Source organism: Podarcis vaucheri, assembly GCF_965113315.1.
Source record: "Podarcis vaucheri genome assembly, chromosome: 2".
In the NCBI taxonomy this organism is placed as follows: domain Eukaryota; kingdom Metazoa; phylum Chordata; class Lepidosauria; order Squamata; family Lacertidae; genus Podarcis; species Podarcis vaucheri.
In genome coordinates this window covers 30,331,368-30,348,743 of record NC_138760.1, presented here as the reverse complement: position 1 = coordinate 30,348,743, position 17,376 = coordinate 30,331,368, and positions in this window count along the sequence as shown.

Genomic DNA, 17,376 nt, shown 5'->3' with positions numbered 1-17,376 from the left:
TCTGGTCGTGAACGACTCTGGGATTGCGGCGCTCATCTTGCTTTACTGGCTGAGGGAGCCAACGTTTGTTAGCAGACAGTTTTTCTGGGTCATGTGGCCAGCATGACTAAGCCGCTTCTGGTGAAACCAGAGCAGTTCACGGAAACACCATTTACCTTCCTACCGGAGCGGTATCTATTTATCTACTTGCACTGATGTGCGTTTAAACTGCTAGGTGGGCAGGAGCAGGGACCAAGCAACGGGAGCTCACCCCATTGTGGGGATTCGAACCGCCAACCTTCCGATCGGCAAGCCCTAGGCTCAGTGGTTTAGACTGGGTTTAGTTGGGTTTAATCGACAGATGCCCTAGGCTACAATAAAAAGGACTGAAAGCACAGTATTTGATGCTCTGGCCAAGTTATCGCAAAACATTTTTTAATGTCAACAGCAATTGGAATGGTAGCAAGTCTGGGAGTAAATGAACAATGCACTGTGCTGCTTTCTGGGGATGGAGAGAGCAAGTAAGCTGTTATACAGCAGAGGATCAATGTGATTCAGTAGTTGGAGTGTAGAGACCTGGGTTTAAATACCCGAGCATTTAGGAAGTTCCACCGGTGACCTTCCTCTCCCACAGCTTCGAATACCTCACAGGCTTGGCATGAGGATAGAATGCAAAGTGGGGAACAACTTGTAGACTGGCTTGATTTTGGAGGAAGGGCAAGCCTAGCTGCACACAACAATTGCTCTACGGTTGCAGATATTTGTTTGTGATTAAGCCATAGAATTGAATGGCGCTGTCAATATGGGCTCATCCCCCTTCTCTTGAGCTTTACACTGTTCCAGCTCCTTCAAAAGCCCTGCAAACAGCCAGAGATGGGCTTCTGCAGCTGCACTAATCTGTTCCTCCGAGGAAATAATGAGTTTGTGATGACATCCCACCCTTTCCCCATCTATGTGTGTGAATCTTCTCCCTACATTTTTGAGTGACAACCTAATTAAAGTAACAATAATGTCAAAAGAGGGAGAGGACAAAAAGTGAACTGGCCTGAAGACTGTCTCCCTTGGGTCTCATGGAGCAAAAGATTCTTATCCGAGTGGGGGGCGGAATTGTCAATATTTTGTAATTTATTTGAGCAAAGTGTAGGTGGGAAGAAGGAGCACTGCTTTTAGGTCTCTCATTCACATTCCTCCCTCTTTCACACACCTGAAACAGAACTAAGAATGTGATATGTGAATGTAGATATAGCATTACTGTGAATCAGAGCAGAGTATCCGAAACAGATGATATTAGTTCAGAGGTGGCCAGCCAGGTTTTTACTGTGCACTCTGCAGTAAAAATGCTGTCCTGTCCCACCACACTCTGATGTCATTTCACCTTTATGCTGAAAATGGCAGCCATCAAGGTATCAGCCGAAGGCACATGAGACCACCAACTTGCTGAAGCTAAGCAGGTCTAGGTGTGGTCAGTACCTGAGTGGGAGACTTCCTGGGAGCCAGATGGAAAGTGCCTTGGATTGTGCCCCCCCCAAAGATGCCTAACTTATTTTTGTATGCAACAACAGCAGCCAGAATCTTGTATGTGCAGAACAGGAAAGGAGAGAACACACTAATGAAAGAAGAATGGAAGAATGCAAACCCTTTGGGGGATATCTGAAAACTAATTCATAATCAGATGAAATCATGAGTAGGATTTGAAATATGAGCAGTGCTAGAAGATTGATAATATGTGAAATGGAAGAATATGTCTTAGGTGAAATGTTTATTAGAATGCAGTATGTAAATGGGATGGGATTAAGAACAGCGTAGAGGGAAAGGCAGGGAGTCAAAGTTTAAAGAGAAATGTATAACAAATTTGGAATCTGGAATATATATGTCAAGATTTTAAAATTTAATAGGAAATTTGACTCAAAGAAAGAGGGAAGGAAAACGACTTGGATTGCGGGATTTAGGCATATATAACCATATCATTCCTCACTACAGGAGCCAGTGATTGTGAGAAAAGGCATGCTGTGATAGCATCATGAGATGGGTAAGGGGTGCCTAAGCATTATGGAGAGATGGCTTTTACCTAGGGCTGCTATTTTTAGTGCCAGATGTGATGTCCTGTATGGTAATTCCAAGCAACCTGGAGATCCGACGAGGAATGGAGACAGGCTATATGTCATAGGCCCTGCTGCTTCTGTTTAGGTCTGCCAAATCCTGCAGCCTATACCACTTGAGGTACCAGGGCTGCAAGCTGGCTACCCATTTAGTGAACTGCATTTCATTGCTGTAACTGAGATACTTCAGCACACTGTCAGGCGTAGTCCACTATCAGGGGGCTGTGACTAGCCCAGAGTCACCTGGTGGGCTTAATTCCTGAGTGGGGATTTGAACCCTGATCTCCCAGGTCCTGGTCCAGGGCTCTAACCACTACACCACACTGGCTTCCTAGATTTCTTCTGCTGTGGGGCAGCTATATAAATTAAGTAGGTAAATAAATACAGTACTACCTTGCGAGTCGAACATTTTGGCTCCCGAACGCCGCAAACCCGGAAGTGATTGTTCTGGTCTGCAAATGTTCTTTGGAACCTGAATGTCTTTCGTGGCTTCCACAGCTTCTAATTGGAAGCTTCCTGCAGCCAATTGGAAGCCGCACCTTGGTTCCTGAACGTTATGGAAGTCAAGTGGACTTCCGGAATGGAATGGATTCCGTTGGACTTCCGAGGTATGACTGTCTGGGGAAAGCAAAATACTTGCAGAAGGATCTGGAATATTTTACGTGAAGCTCGAATTTGTTTTATTGTGGATGGTTTTATTTGATGTTTGAATGTGTTGTAAACCACTTTGACATTGTTTTCTTTAAAATATAAAGCAGTATAGATATGAAATTATTATTATTATTATTATTATTATTATTATTATTATTATTATTATTCTCACCTAATACGTTTCCTGAAAACCCAGTCAATGGGATTATGTAAGGATGGCAGTGAATATAAGAATTAACTTATGATTTCATTGATTTTCTCTGTATTTCTGCTGAAAAGTCCTGATCCTGTTGGATAAAGGATACAGTGGTACCTTGGGTTACATATGCTTTAGGTTACATACGCTTCAGGTTACAGACTCCGCTAACCCAGAAATAGTACCTCGAGTTAAGAACTTTGCTTCAGGATGAGAACAGAAATCGTGCTCTGGCAGTGCGGCGGCAGTGGGAGGCCCCATTAGCTAAAGTGGTGCTTCAAGTTAAGAACAGTTTCAGGTGAAGAACGGACCTCCAGAATGAATTAAGTACTTAACCTGAGGTACCACTGTAATGCACTAGGGGGTTCACTGGTATGCCTGACTCAAGAGGGTAGTGCTTATGTTCATAGCAGCATGTGGAATTCGTTGTGAGATGAACTCTTCCCCTATTCCAGTAGAAAGAGAAAGCAGCTCAGCATTTGAGATGGGGCTAGGGTGAAAGCTGGAGAAAGCAGGTAGGCGACAGCTTGAACCAAACCAAAGTTCCCTTTTTCTGTTCTACTTAGATTAGATTTTACTCAGCAGGGTGAAATCTTAATTAGAGCAGCCCAGTCTTGCAGCTGCAGGCCTGTCCTTCGGACTCCTGCTCTGCCTTCTAAAATTTCATAAGGGAAGTTGTCATGCCTTATTTCCTGAGCTCTATTATTGGAGCAGTGAGCGGTGATTTCAATGGGAGGAAAAGACATGAAATTTAATCATCTTTATTAGATTCTGGGTAAGGAAGAGGGCACATTGGGTAGGTCCTGGACTTGTGCTTTGACTTTTCTAGTAGCCTTGAAGGGCACTCGATAGCTTCTTTGATAAGGAAACAGGCTTGGAAACCTAAATGGTATCTCTGTAGAAAATAGGTACCGGTACTTCAATATGATCTTAAGTTTGTAACACTGGCCTGTTCTTTTTTCTCTCGCCTTGGACCAAATGGGACTTCTGAAATGGATACATACATCATGTATTTATTAATACCCAGCTGTGATTTGAATGTTTGCCCCTTTGACGGTGTGACATGCATAATTTCTCAGCAGTCTGCTTGGGGGGCAGATGGCTGCAGAAAGGTGAGATACATAAAAATGGACAAGAACTCCCCTTAGCCTGTTTTTTTAAGTTTCTCAGAGCAGCAGAAGGATGCTCCCAGCTTGGATGGGTAGGGATGGAGGTGGCAAGCAAGAAACATTTCCTGGCGCACTAATGTGCTGATTTCAGGCACAATGTGCTATCATCTTTGAGGCTGGTTAAAAGACGAGACAGCTGAGATACTAAAAAAATGATTTATCCCACGCAGTGAAAAAGAGCTTTATGTTCTCATGGTGAATGTCCCCGACAGCTTATAACCATATTAAAGAAATATGTGTAATTCAGTATGCTGAACTTGCAGTTAAGAAACTATTAAAAAAAAAATTGTATGCCAAAATTGCAATATATATCGGAGACAAATAAAAAATCAGCTAAGCAGTATTCCAGAGACTACAAGCAATGGTCCAGAATGGTGGGAATTCTCAGAGCATTTTCCTGAGATGGCTGAGGTTTGAGGTGGGTCTCCTGTCAGTGAGAGACATATGTCAAAAGATTGGAGTCACCAAGCCTTATGTCCCTAAGACTTAGGGCTCAAGACATGTGGATTCCATATTATTTAGGGTTGCATTAAACTCAGTAAATTGTCCCTTCCCTTGTAAAATGGAACATTTGTCCCCCCTTCCCACACCCCCCCCAAATCTGTTCCCAGAGAATATTTGGGGATGGCAAGCAGGAGTGCCAACTTGAGCCCACGACTCTGGGTGCCATGCAGTGAGCATGGCCCTGGCACCAAAATGTATGGGTGCCTGGCCCCTTCATGGGGAATTTAGTGGGTGCTCGGGCACCCAGAGCCCCAGGGAGTTGGCACCTATGATGGCAAGGGATGCATACCACAGGAGGAGAGTGGGGGAAACCTGGCTGTGCATGTGCTAATCCTCAAGTTAGCACAATTGTTTAGTTGTATGTGGCCTATTGTGTTTGGGCCCTGGAATTAACTAGTTGCAAGTGCATATGTTGTCATCTTTCTCTTTCTGTCCAAGGGCAAGCAATTGCATTCTGTAGGTGTGGAAGTTTCTGAACAACATACCTGGTCATTTTAAATGTAGACAGCATTAGTTCAATGGGTGCTTAAGGTCATCAGATTCTTTGAGGTTATAGGAAAATACAGTCTCTGCTACAGGAGTCAACTCCTAGGGGCTGCTTCCCCCAAGTTAATGGGCATTGCTATTCAAGGAGTGTGCTTGCGCCATGTCTTGTGATCAGTCATGTGGGGCAGGGCTTACCTGAGTCTCCCAATGTTTTATTCAAGTTGGCACCCTTGGTCTCTGTTCACTTCACTTTCCTCTTACTCACCTCCCTTGTTTCCTATTCACTCTGGTTTGCCAGTTTATCATAGTCTGAAGTGTGGTCTGGAAGCAGCGATTCTGCAATTGCAATTTAATCACTGGTCTAGATAATGCGAAAGCTGTTTCCTTTTAAGTGTAGAGCACCAGTGATATGAGCTCATTCGGCTCCTGTCCACAACACACTTATTCCATTTTAATACGTTAATAAACTTGAATACCTGAATAACCATATGAAAGATCTGAGTTTTTAAAAAAACAATCCAAGCCATAATGGTCCCATTTCTAGCACAATACTGGAAAGGTACACCAGTATCACAAAATCTCAGCAACTGTATCTATTGGAGTTCTCCAAGAAAGGTGAAAAGAAAAGAAAAGAGGACTAAATTTAAAGTGCTAAAAATTATGGAGCAGCTGTGTAACTCCAAAGTATGAACTCAGGATTCAGAAGCATCACGGACAGCAGGTCTAGGTTAGCGATACAGAAGATGGAAATTAGAAACAGAAAGTGCTTCCTCATCATGACTTCAGGTACACTAGCTGTTATTTATTAAAGCAATGAGCCTGGGCTCTCTCTGCACGTATCCTCAGTTTCAAACGACACCAGAGAGGAAACATTATCTAGTGGGATCTAGAGAACATTAGCTCTCCCTTTCTCCCTCCTTCCTGAGAATGTAAGAACTGCAGGAGGAGGTAGAAAAGGAAGAGGGGGAATCAGGGAAGGTCACCTTACGGTGCCCTGGGAGGGTAACCAACCCCATTCAAAGGTCCAGGTTGATCTCTCCAGGGTCATTACTGCAAAAGCCTGTGAAAGGTTAGGAAGGAAAAAGCTTTTCGGAAGTCTTTGCCTACTAATTGATTGAGAGGGGCGGAAGGAAGGATGTATCGAGAGAGAGAGAGAGAGAGAGAGAGAGAGAGAGAGAGAGAATGAGCCCCCTGCAATTTTTTCTCCTTCTTCCCCTGAAATGTATGATATTAGAAATCTGTAACTTTACCTGTAACAGGGCAGAAGGGAAATCAAATCCAACAGGAACAGGGCTTTCGTTTCAGTCTATTGACATAGCTGAAAGACGCCTTTCCTTTTACTGTTAAAAATAAATGTGAAATTTGCAGCAACAACAAAAAGAGGTGAAACAAACCCTGGAGCTACAAACTTTAATGAACATTCCTGATAGCATCACCTGGTTAAATATAGCTTGTTTATCTAACAAAACAAGGAAATGGTTGTAATCACAGTGGTGTGTAGCTACTTCCAGCTTTCTGCCCACTTATCTGTAAGTAAAAGTAAAGGTACCCCTGACCGTTAGGTCCAGTCGCAGACGACTCTGGGGATGCGGTGCTTATCTCGCTTTACTGGCTGAGGGAGCCGGCGTTTGTCCACAGACAGCTTCCGGGTCATGTGGCCAGCATGACTAAGCCGCTTCTGGTGAACCAGTAAACGTCGTTTACCTTCCCGCCACAGTGGTACCTATTTATCTACTAGCACTGGGGTGCTTTCAAACTGCTAGGTGGGCAGGAGCTGGGAGCGAACAATGGCAGCTCACCCCATTGCGGGGATTCGAACCACAGTCCTTCTGATCGGTGAGCCCTAGGCTCTGTGGTTTAACTTTAGACCACAGCGCCACCCGCCCCTTGCAGTATCTGTAAGTACTGAGGTAAAATTTAGATACTTCTTTTAGGGAAGATATTTCAGCTTCCCGCTTTTTCTAATAATTGGGGTACCATGGGCTACGTATCTACACTGGGCTGTGATTTAAAGCTCAATTTCCAAGCATACACACACTTTTCTCTCTCTCCAGAGCTTTCCCTGCTCTTTAAAGCTCTATCAGAGCAAACAGCAACCCGCAGAAAACCTGAAATAATGTTTGGTCCAATTCAGCTGTAAAGAGTGGGCTTTTGCAGGAAAAGATTGGGGTAACACCCACCACAAATGCTCAGACATGGAGTGTTAAAGTGTGAAACTCTGGCTGGAAAGAGCAAGGCAAACAGTGAGTAATCCCTAAGTTGCCTCAGAAGGACCCCATGGTCAATAGCATCAAAAGCTGTTGTGAGATCAAGAAAGAATAACAGGAGCATACTTTTCCTGTTCTTCTGATAAAGACTCTCCTCCCTGCAAGAGAGGGGAGTGGTTGTGGCCGGGAGCCGGACTCCGCCTCCCTTTTTTTTTTTAGACTCACCCCTCTCCAAGTGGGTGGAGTCAGCTGACGTAATCCAATGCCTAAGCTAATACCTTTTCACTTGCTGTAATCAATAAAGTTGTGGCCTTTTCTTGCCCATTAACCTTATATCACGTGTCCTTGTGTTTCATTCCACTGTGCGGGGTTTGGGTCCTCAAACCACAAAGCTCATCCACGGTGATGAATTTTATAAGTCCCTAGGGTTACAATGACTTTGTGTTTTTTAAAAAGCATTTTTTTTTTGTCATAGGTGGTTGGAATTTATGGTTTGTAATTTGCTGCTATGGGTTTAGTTTTGTTCTTGAATCTACTGTTTTGAGTAACCAATACAGTAAGTTAGTAAACTGTGTTTTGTTTTTGTTGAACTTTTTATAAAGCAGCTTACAAAACAACTTGCATCTTTAAGCTTTTTATAAGGAAAAGTTGGCTGTAGATACTTTAAATAAAAGTGGGTGCACACCACCCACTGATAAGAACTTGCTCTTTGAAATTCTGATCATCTGGCTTTTGATCTCTCTCCTTCTCTTTTTGCTAGAATGAGAAATTAGCTCAAAGAACAGACAAGCAGCAGATTATTTGTTCTGCAGAGGAATATTCATGTGATCTAGCACTAATTCATTTTTCCATCTGTGGCTGTCAGGTAAATAGGACCTATTCTTCTAAATAGAGAAATAAGAAAAACCAGGTGACTTGCTCAGAGTTTTGCAGAAAGAAATTGAAAACAGCAATGCAACAGAGTGGTTTGATAAATATACCATATTGGTACCAATACATTTCTTAGATGTAATTAAGACTACTGTTGGGGCAAAAATCCAAAACAATGTTGTAATGGGAATTGTAGTTGCTTGTGTGTAAGTCACCGACTTCCCTAAACTGCTTGTTGTTTAAACCTTTCCCTAACTGAAGCGCACTCCTGTGCATCTGCTTCAGTTGCTGGCAGAATCCGTTAGTGGGTGTTTCCTAATTTTTTTCCAACATAAGAATTCCTTGACAGCCAGTCTCCGCCTAGCCTCTCTGCGCGGAAGCCTTCTGCGCAGAGTAGGCGTGCCCAGTGGTGGTCCGGCACTCTCCCCACTGATCTCACTGGAAGGGTCCCTGAGCCTTCCCTCCAAAGTGCTCTCATCCCCTCCTTCCCTTCCCCCTCGGAAACCCTCTCTCTCTCCTTGCTGGTTCCCTCTCCTGCACTATCGGGGCGACTTCTCTCTCTGCTGGTCTCCGATGTCAGTTCCCTGACAAATGTTTTCAAACATTGGGTTGTATTCAAAGTAGTGCTAAGGAGAATGCTCCATCTGTGTGGAACATTCTCCCTCTTCCCCCCCCTCTCCATGTGTGCCCCCAAAATCTGTTCTGGGTTCACCCCAATCCTCTGGAGCAGATTTGGGGATGGTATATGGGAGGAGAGACAAGAAAATCCAATTGAGTTATTGCAAATCTTTGCACTTGTGAAGCTATTAGTTAAATTTCACCCACGGTGCCAGATTCAAACTGAATCCAGAAAGCCTACATTTTGGCACAATAACTCACATTTTTTGAAGGAACCCCTCTTTCCCCCTTTCCTCTCTTATGCAAAGACATGTTCTTGCCACTAAAAATTGAGTTTTCTTGCCTAAGGGTAAGGAATTTTAAAGGTGTTTTTTTCCTGGAGTGGGGGCATTTTAGGAAGAAGTTCCCAATATTTTTTTTTAGTTGCATGCATAATATACCAGACTGCTTGCTGTCCCATTCTGGTCCTTAAATTTTATCTTGAATTTGGAAATATTTTGGGAATAGCCAGGGAGGGCTCGTGACTGAAGGTGATGTGGAGAGCTGATGGGAGGAGCACTGAGCTAGGTAAGCAGTGTCATGAGTTAGGTAAGAAAAACAAATGGATGTCAGGCTTGTAGAGAGAAATGTCAGTGTTGGTGTTGTTCTAGGCCTCCATTCTTGAGGTGTTGACACACTGAAAGCTCTGCTGTATATCCTAGATCATGCACTTTTAGGGAGAAATCTTCACGTAGGCCATAGAAAATAATTAACTGTGGTTTGGTAATATCAGTTACAGGAGCAGCTAAAGGCAAGAAGAAAAAAAAGTCTATAGTGCTCAGTGTATCAGAATGTTTTGCGAAGAGGGGAAAAAAATAATAATTAAAGGATGTATTCCCAAGTTTGACTTCCAGGCAAACGTTACAAAATGGGATAATAATGTGCCCTTTCATTTCAATTTTATATGAAGGTTTTACTTCAACTTGTAATGGAGATGGAAAAATCTTAAGTTTCTAAGGCTACTGGCACTGTGCCTAATACACTCAGATCTTTTTTCCCCTAATAAAAAATAGATTCCAACCCCACACCCCTCTATCCAGTCTCCCAATACCAGCTATAAAAATAGGGAAGAGTTAAGAATACTGTAAATGGTGCAGGACGTAGGATATTGTTCTTTGTAAAGCAGAGTCTATTCATCCATGCCATATAATTAGTTCATTAGCTGTGTACTAGAACCCTAAAACCATATTACCAAGTTTTCCATCCTCCCCCCTCCTATTTTTTTTTTAATGCACTTAACAAATATCCAGTGCTGAAGTCACAGACTAGTTAACTGACTGGTGTAGCCCACTCGACATTGCAATTATTATTGAGGCTGTCTCTAAATTCCAGTCACCCAACAAGCAGCCTTCTCTCTTAATACGTTCTATAATGCCACAAATATATTATACAACCTCCTATTTCCAGGTGAACAGCCAGTCAGACGCTCCTTAGACTTTCCTTGAGTGGTGAATCATGAGAATCTTTGTGCTTGGTGTTGAAGACCCGTTGCCTTTTAATCTCTCTTTAATTTGTCAGACCTTTAAATTTTATTTTATTCGAAAGCAATGTTGTTTGTTTTTAATTTTTAACCTAAAAGAAGCAATGTTGCCTGAAGTGCAGAACTCCTTGTGTGCTCTGATGTGCGCACACAGGGATGGCATGTATATCCCATTCATAGGAGCCAACTCCTAGGTGTCAAGGTCTTTTCACCCCCCCTAAAATATATGAGGGGTCTGGACCCCTACAAAGTTGATGGGCATTCAGATGGTGTGTGCACGCTGAGTCTTATCATTGATTATGCAGGGTAGCCCCCCCCTTTCAGGCTTCAGGGAATCTGATCACTGCCCTGGTGGCAGCCAAAAAGCAGATAAACAAGAAGAGTTCTTACCATGTAATTTATTCAGTATTCACAGAGAGAGAGAGAGAGAGACATGAACAAGTTATGTTTATAATTCTAGCCAGGCCCATAGCTAAGTGATATAAAGCACTACAGTGGTACCTCGGTTTAAGAACAGCCCTGTTTATGAACTATTTGGTATATGAACTCCGCAAAACCGGAAGTAATGTTAGTGAACTTTACCTTAGTCTAAGAACGGAATCCGAATGGTGGAAGGGCACTGACGGCGGGAGGCTTTGTTAGGGAAAGTGTACCTTGGTATAAGAATGGCTTTGGTTTAAGAATGGACTTCCGGAATGGACTAAGTTCGTAAACCGAGGTACCACTGTCTGGAACTCTGCACAAGTGTGCCTCTCCCATTAGCCATGGATGCTTAAGTGAAGCAGCCTACTAGGTTTATGCAAACAGCAGCTCCCCACACAGGCAAATTTTTATTTTAAACATATGTTTCTTATTCAAAAATGGTCAGAACGAAAACTTCAATCGCCTCACACCTAAGGATTATTGTGTATATGAGGGTGCAGTTTGTTTCTGTTAAATGCTGGACAGCATCCAGGGAATAATGGGTGAAAAAAACATTGCTTTCTGTTAAAAAAAACACATCAATTAAAAAAGAAATTAAGAATGCAAGCTGTCACTTTTCGGTTACCATAGCAGGAGATGGAGGGATGAAATCTGAAGACCTGCAAGTACAGCTTTTTGAGAGTTAAATTTAAGCCTTTGGGGAGTTAATTTTGTTAGGCTGCACCTTATTTGATGAATGGAAAGTGATCTGCAGATAGATAGCTTAATAAAACCTTTGAAAGGGTGGCTGTATTTGGGGTTGCAGTGTCTGACATACACTCTGGCTTCTATATATATATTTGTATTTAGCTGGGGCAAAGTTCTGGCATCGTGGTTGAAAAGTAGGACTTAACAGGGAAAAGGTGTTAGGTGAGGTGAATACCTCTCTGGAAGCAACGTCCTCTGAGGTATAAAATGGTTGTTTAATCCCAAAGATGTGGGAATACACTTTGTCAATAGTAAAAGACTAAACTTGTTCAGAGGTGGACTGAAAACAGGAGCAGCGGTTAACCTCTGGTGAGCCTTGGAACAAATTAAGGTCCCATGGGAAAATACAGTTGTAAAATATCCACGAAACTTGGGAGTTCCTGCACATCTCTACCCCATAGTTGTACGAATCTGCCCTAAGTTAGCAGAGTTATTTGAATTCATTGCATAGTTACTGGATCAGTTATTTATCTTATTATGATTATTTGTTACAATTATATTCCACCTTTTCCTCCAAGCAGCTCAAGGGGGTGAACATGCTTCTCTCCCCCCACTCCACGTTTTATCCTCACAGCACCCTGTGAGTTAGGTTAGGCTGAGAGATGGTGTTGGCCCAAGGTCATTCATGATTCGAACCCTGGTCTCTCAGGTCATAGTCTTACACTCTAACTTTTATATCAAACTGGCTCTCTCCAGGTAGTATAACCTTCTTGCCACTGAGACAGGATGGCAACCAATACGCATGTTCATGTTTATCATTTTGAATACAAAATGTCCAAGCTATGACAAAATGCACGCACAGTAAAAATAGACAGTAAGCGGTGTAAGGAAATCACAGAGGAGACTTGCTCAAAAAGGCAAAACCCAAACAAAAGTTAGGCTAGATGTGGTAGGGCCCTGAGATCAGCTTGTAGACTCGCTTCCAAAATGCACCTTCCAAGGTGCCACAGTTACCAGGTTACACACCCAGGTTTTTCTGATAAAGACACTATGGCTGTTTCTATCCAATAATTGACCTGAAATGGTAATTGACTGCATCATATGGCTGATCTGCAATAAATAAGTGTTGTTTGGCAAGTGTGTGTTTTGCAAACTCACTGACATAATAAAACCATGTGGTGCAGCTTTTGCAAGACTCTGCCACATGACTACAGGTGAAGAATTGTTTGTGTGGATGTCCTCCATTGGAAAACAACATGTACATAGCAAGCGAGCATGTCAAGAAGAAGGGTAGCCTTCTTTCTGACACACTAGCTTTCTGTATGCATAGTAGTTGGCTTTGACTTCATTGTACAAAACAACAGCCAGAATCTATAAAACAGATTCTCAGATCAGTCTTTATTAAATATTAGTTGCAAATAATGTCATATTTGCAAAGGACTTCTCCCCTTTCTTCTTTGAAAAGTTCTGCTCCTCTGTTCCTATCTTCTCCAGTTTTCTTTCTTCTTTCTTTCTTTCTTTCTTTCTTTCTTTCTTTCTTTCTTTCTTTCCTTCTTTCTTTCTTTCTTTCTTGTTTTTTTAACTACCGAAAGAAAACTAAAAGTATTTTGTCATCTCTTGCCAAATGATTTCTATCTCGGTTAAAAAGAACTTGCTATTTCCTGAAAACCTACCACTTTTTTCTTCTCTAAATACGTTTTGAGCATTGACTCAAATTCAAGTAACTTGATAAGGAATGAATGAAAACAAATGAATTCCGGCACACTGGGGAGAATGACAGTTGTGCTGGCAAGGGAGGGGATTGTTGCTGTGACGACAAAAGTCCTTAGATGTCCAGACGTCTAATTTTATGGTTTAGAACACTGGTCTCTCTCAGTGCCAAAATGTTACGGGTAGAAAAAAAAGCTATCTGGATATTGCCAATTTTGTAAATATGACTATTTTCAAAGTGTGTTTTTAAAATGAAGCATGTTTCTGAAATTCTTTGACCAACAGTTTCACTGTGGGATTTTGTATTGTATTGTTTTTCTTTCATGCAAATAGAATACCAAGACCTGGTTGACTTCAAACCTCTTTCATTAGGCTCTTATTCTCACTTACAAAATTCAGTAATGGAAATTTAGGAAGGAGGGCCTCAAGCTGCAGTCCTCTGCACACTACCTCAATGGGAGTTACTCCCGAGTAGACATGCACAGGACTGCACTGTCAGGAAAACATGCTCTTTACTATGCTACATTAGTGGGGGTCTCCAGTGGGGTTTGAGTTTCAGAGACTTCAGGTTTTGATGCAATCTCAAAGTATCAAAAATATACATTTTTTTGTTGAGAATTAAAAGGCACTGATTGATAGTAAGAATACAAAAGGAATAACATATGGCAGAAAATGATCTCTGAAATTACCAAATACTGCCTAAGAACATACATCCCACAGTCCCTTTTGTATTCTTTCATTGCCTCAAGACAGTCTGTGAATTGCACATCCATCCTGATTTGTTTGCAGGAAAGTGAGAAGATGTTGCAACAGGAAAGTGTTGCACACATTGCAGTGCATTTTCCTATCACTTTCCTTATTGCAAAAGCCCGATCTTTTAGGAAAGCAGATATGTTGCATAACAGCTCCCGATCAAATATAATTGTGCAGCTTGAATTTGCTGTTATGTGATGGAATCCCACCCCCAAAGAGCAGCAGTCTTGAAGGACTGTTAAATTAAGAATTTGACCCCTTCTTAATATAGCAGTTTAACAATTGGTCACCATTGGTATGGTTCAATAAAAATTAAATAAAAGTTCGAACCTACCTTCCTTGCTGTTTGCTTTACACTTGTTCTCACATGCTGTTCTCAAGCAGTTCACTAGTATCTTGACCAGGGATGCGGGTGGTGCTGTGGTCTAAAGCACTGAGCCTCTTGGGCTTGCCGATTAGAAGGTCAGCGGTTCGAATCCCCACGATGGGGTGAGCTCCCGTTGCTCTGTCCCAGCTCCTGCCATCCTAGCAGTTTGAAAGCACACCAGTGCAAGTAGATAAATGGGTACCACTGCAGCAGGAAGGTAAACTGTGTTTCTGTGGGCTCTGGTTTCCGTCACGGTGTCCCGTTGTTCCAGAAGCAGTTTAGTCATGCTGGCCTCATGACCTGGAAAGCTGTCTGGGGACAAATGCCAGCTCCCTTGGCCTGATGAGCACCACAACCCCAAAGTCGCCTTTGACTGCACTTAACCATCCAGGGGTCCTTTACCTTTTTATTTTTAGTATCTTGACCAGTAATGAGAGATGCAAGTGGTCTACTCACACAAGCAATGCAACGTGGCAGCCGGCAGCATAAGATTGTGACTCCTCTTCTGTGATCAGAAAAAATATATATGCAGTTTTCCTGTTTGTGGAAGTGGCTAAAATGAAGGCAGAGATTTCTATGAATCAGAGGAACTTTGAGAGCTGACTCAGCGGTTCATCACCCAAGGTGGAACAGGACTTTCACAAGGCAGTGCATATGCTATTGATAGAGATTGGAGGTGCATAGTACCCATAGTAAGATTTAATCTGCATTTAGTGGAAATGCCATAAAACACCTATTTCTGGAAAGAAAGTTTATTGCCTTTTGCATTATACACAAGATAATGTGCCCTACTTGTCTTTTCTTTGTTAATGGAAATCTGAAATCAGCTGTATGTTCTTCTAGATTGCTTTTTAAAAAAAGCTTCGGAAGCTATTATGCATCTAACTAAATCAGGCATAAGCAAACTCGGCCCTCCAGATGTTTTGGGACTACAACTCCCATCATCCCTAGCTAACAGGACCAGTGGCCAGGGATGATGGGAGTTGCAGTCCCAAAACATCTGGAGGGCCGAGTTTGCCTATGCCTGAGTTAAATAAAACCTCCATTTCTTGATAGCTCTGAATACTGGACAGTGTGAACATGCAGCAGGGGAAAGAAATCCCTTTCATATTCTGCTTATGAGTGGCCAGTGGCTTTTGCATAGTTGCCTAGACCAGAGATGGAAAGCATGTTGTTCCAGCATATGTTGTTCTAAGTGTTGTTCCAGAAGAGTATGTATGGTGGAAGAAAGAATATCAGTCTTCTAGTTTGGGTGAAACAGCCATAATTTGGTGGTGGGAGTCATTCATTGCATGAAAATGCAATAAATCGAGAATATGTTGCTGATCAGGTGTTTTTTTAGCCATCTATGCTTCTTCCAGATGTTTTCAAGAGATCCGCATTAAAAAACTAAGTGTGTCATAACTACATTTAATTAATATTTGCAAAATGTGGAGCACATTTTTTTTTAAAAAAACTTTTAAGTACCTGGGAAGTTTATTTTTGAACAAGTCACTATGTGCATTCATTTATTTCCGAGGGCTTTTCCATATTCCAGTTTGGATTTCTGTTTACCTTGGGGCTTGGAATGTCTCTGGTTGAGGGATATGGAGTTTTGATTGGTACAAAGCATTTGCACGACACAACTCCCTAAGACTGTGCAGTATTTTTAAGAAATGGATAAATCGCCTCCCCAATAAAAAAGTAAGTTTTCACATGTACTTTCTTTAGAATTTAGATTGGAAGCCAAAACAACTGAGAGGGAGACAGAGAGCGAGAGTGAGAGTGCGATGGAGGAAATCAAGACTGTCAATAAGCGCTAAAAATATTTAGTGTGGCAGCTTCTGTATTTTCTTTTTTGTGAAATGCTGATTAATATTCAGTGGCTGGAGGTTAATGCACCATTCATTTTATTCCCTTTACATCCTCTGCACAGCAGTTGCCGTTCCAATTTTGACTCATAATTCTAGCAAGTCTGGTTCCAATCAGGATATTAGTAACTCACTGAATAAGCGATGGGCGGTGTGTGTGTGTGTGTAGCTGAAAAAAGAAGAAATAACACAATTGTTAAAACATGTCTTTCAATACAATCACAAACACTCACCCTCCCAAAAAGGAGAACAAATGTTAAAGTTCACCATCAGGAGAGGATGTCTTTCATATGCTTATCTACAAGGTAAAAAGACATTTCATCATTAGGTCAAGGAAACACTGCGAGAAATGGGGCCGTCCAGTTTTGTCTTTCATTATTGATGCTGACACAATGGCAGCAGGAGATGAAGTTTAGGAGAAATGGAGGAAAAGGAGAGTGTTTCTTGCCTCCTTTGTGGCTGCAGATGTTTTTCAGTAGTGCTGCAGGAGTTCCGCGGAAATTCAGCACTCCCTTCATGAATGGGGTGCAGAAAATGACATTTTAAAGAAAAGTTGAATCCAGCATCAGAGGGACTTGGCAGTTGCTGTCTTTACAAACTGCCCCCCCCCCCCCGTCTGGTTCTTCCACCTTCTTCCCTGTTGCAGCCATGTTTTGTACTGTGTTAGCAGACCAAGGTGGAATGAAAGTCGATATGAGTACAGTGGTACCTCGGGTTAAGTACTTAATTAGTTCTAGAGGTCCGTTCTTAACCTGAAACTGTTCTTAACCTGAAGCACCACTTTAGCTAATGGGGCCTCCTCCTGCTGCCGCACAGCCGGAGCACAATTTCTGTTCTCATCCTGAAGCAAAGTTCTTAACCTGAAGCAATATTTCTGGGTTAACGGAGCCTGTAACCTGAAGCATATGTAACCCGAGGTACCACTGTAAGGAATAAGGAAAAGCCATCTTCATCCCAACCACTTCCAAGCTCTGAGGCTAAAGAATGACTTAGAAAAAGTTCTCTAGCCCTGACTAAACCTAAACTTAATTGTCAATAGCCTAATATATTCCGTGTAAACTCATTCCAAATATCATTGTATTTATCCAAAGAAAGTCTATGTGTCTATAAGATGTCTGTTCATATGTTGCCAATGTGTCATGTTGCCAAGCCATTGATTAAGGGAAATCATATCTCTATTCTTCCAGTTCATCAGTACTGTATCCTGGCCACCATTAGGGCACATAGAATCCATTTTCGCTGTCCTGTTGCCATTTCCCATACAAAGCGTATATAGCATAATCACCAC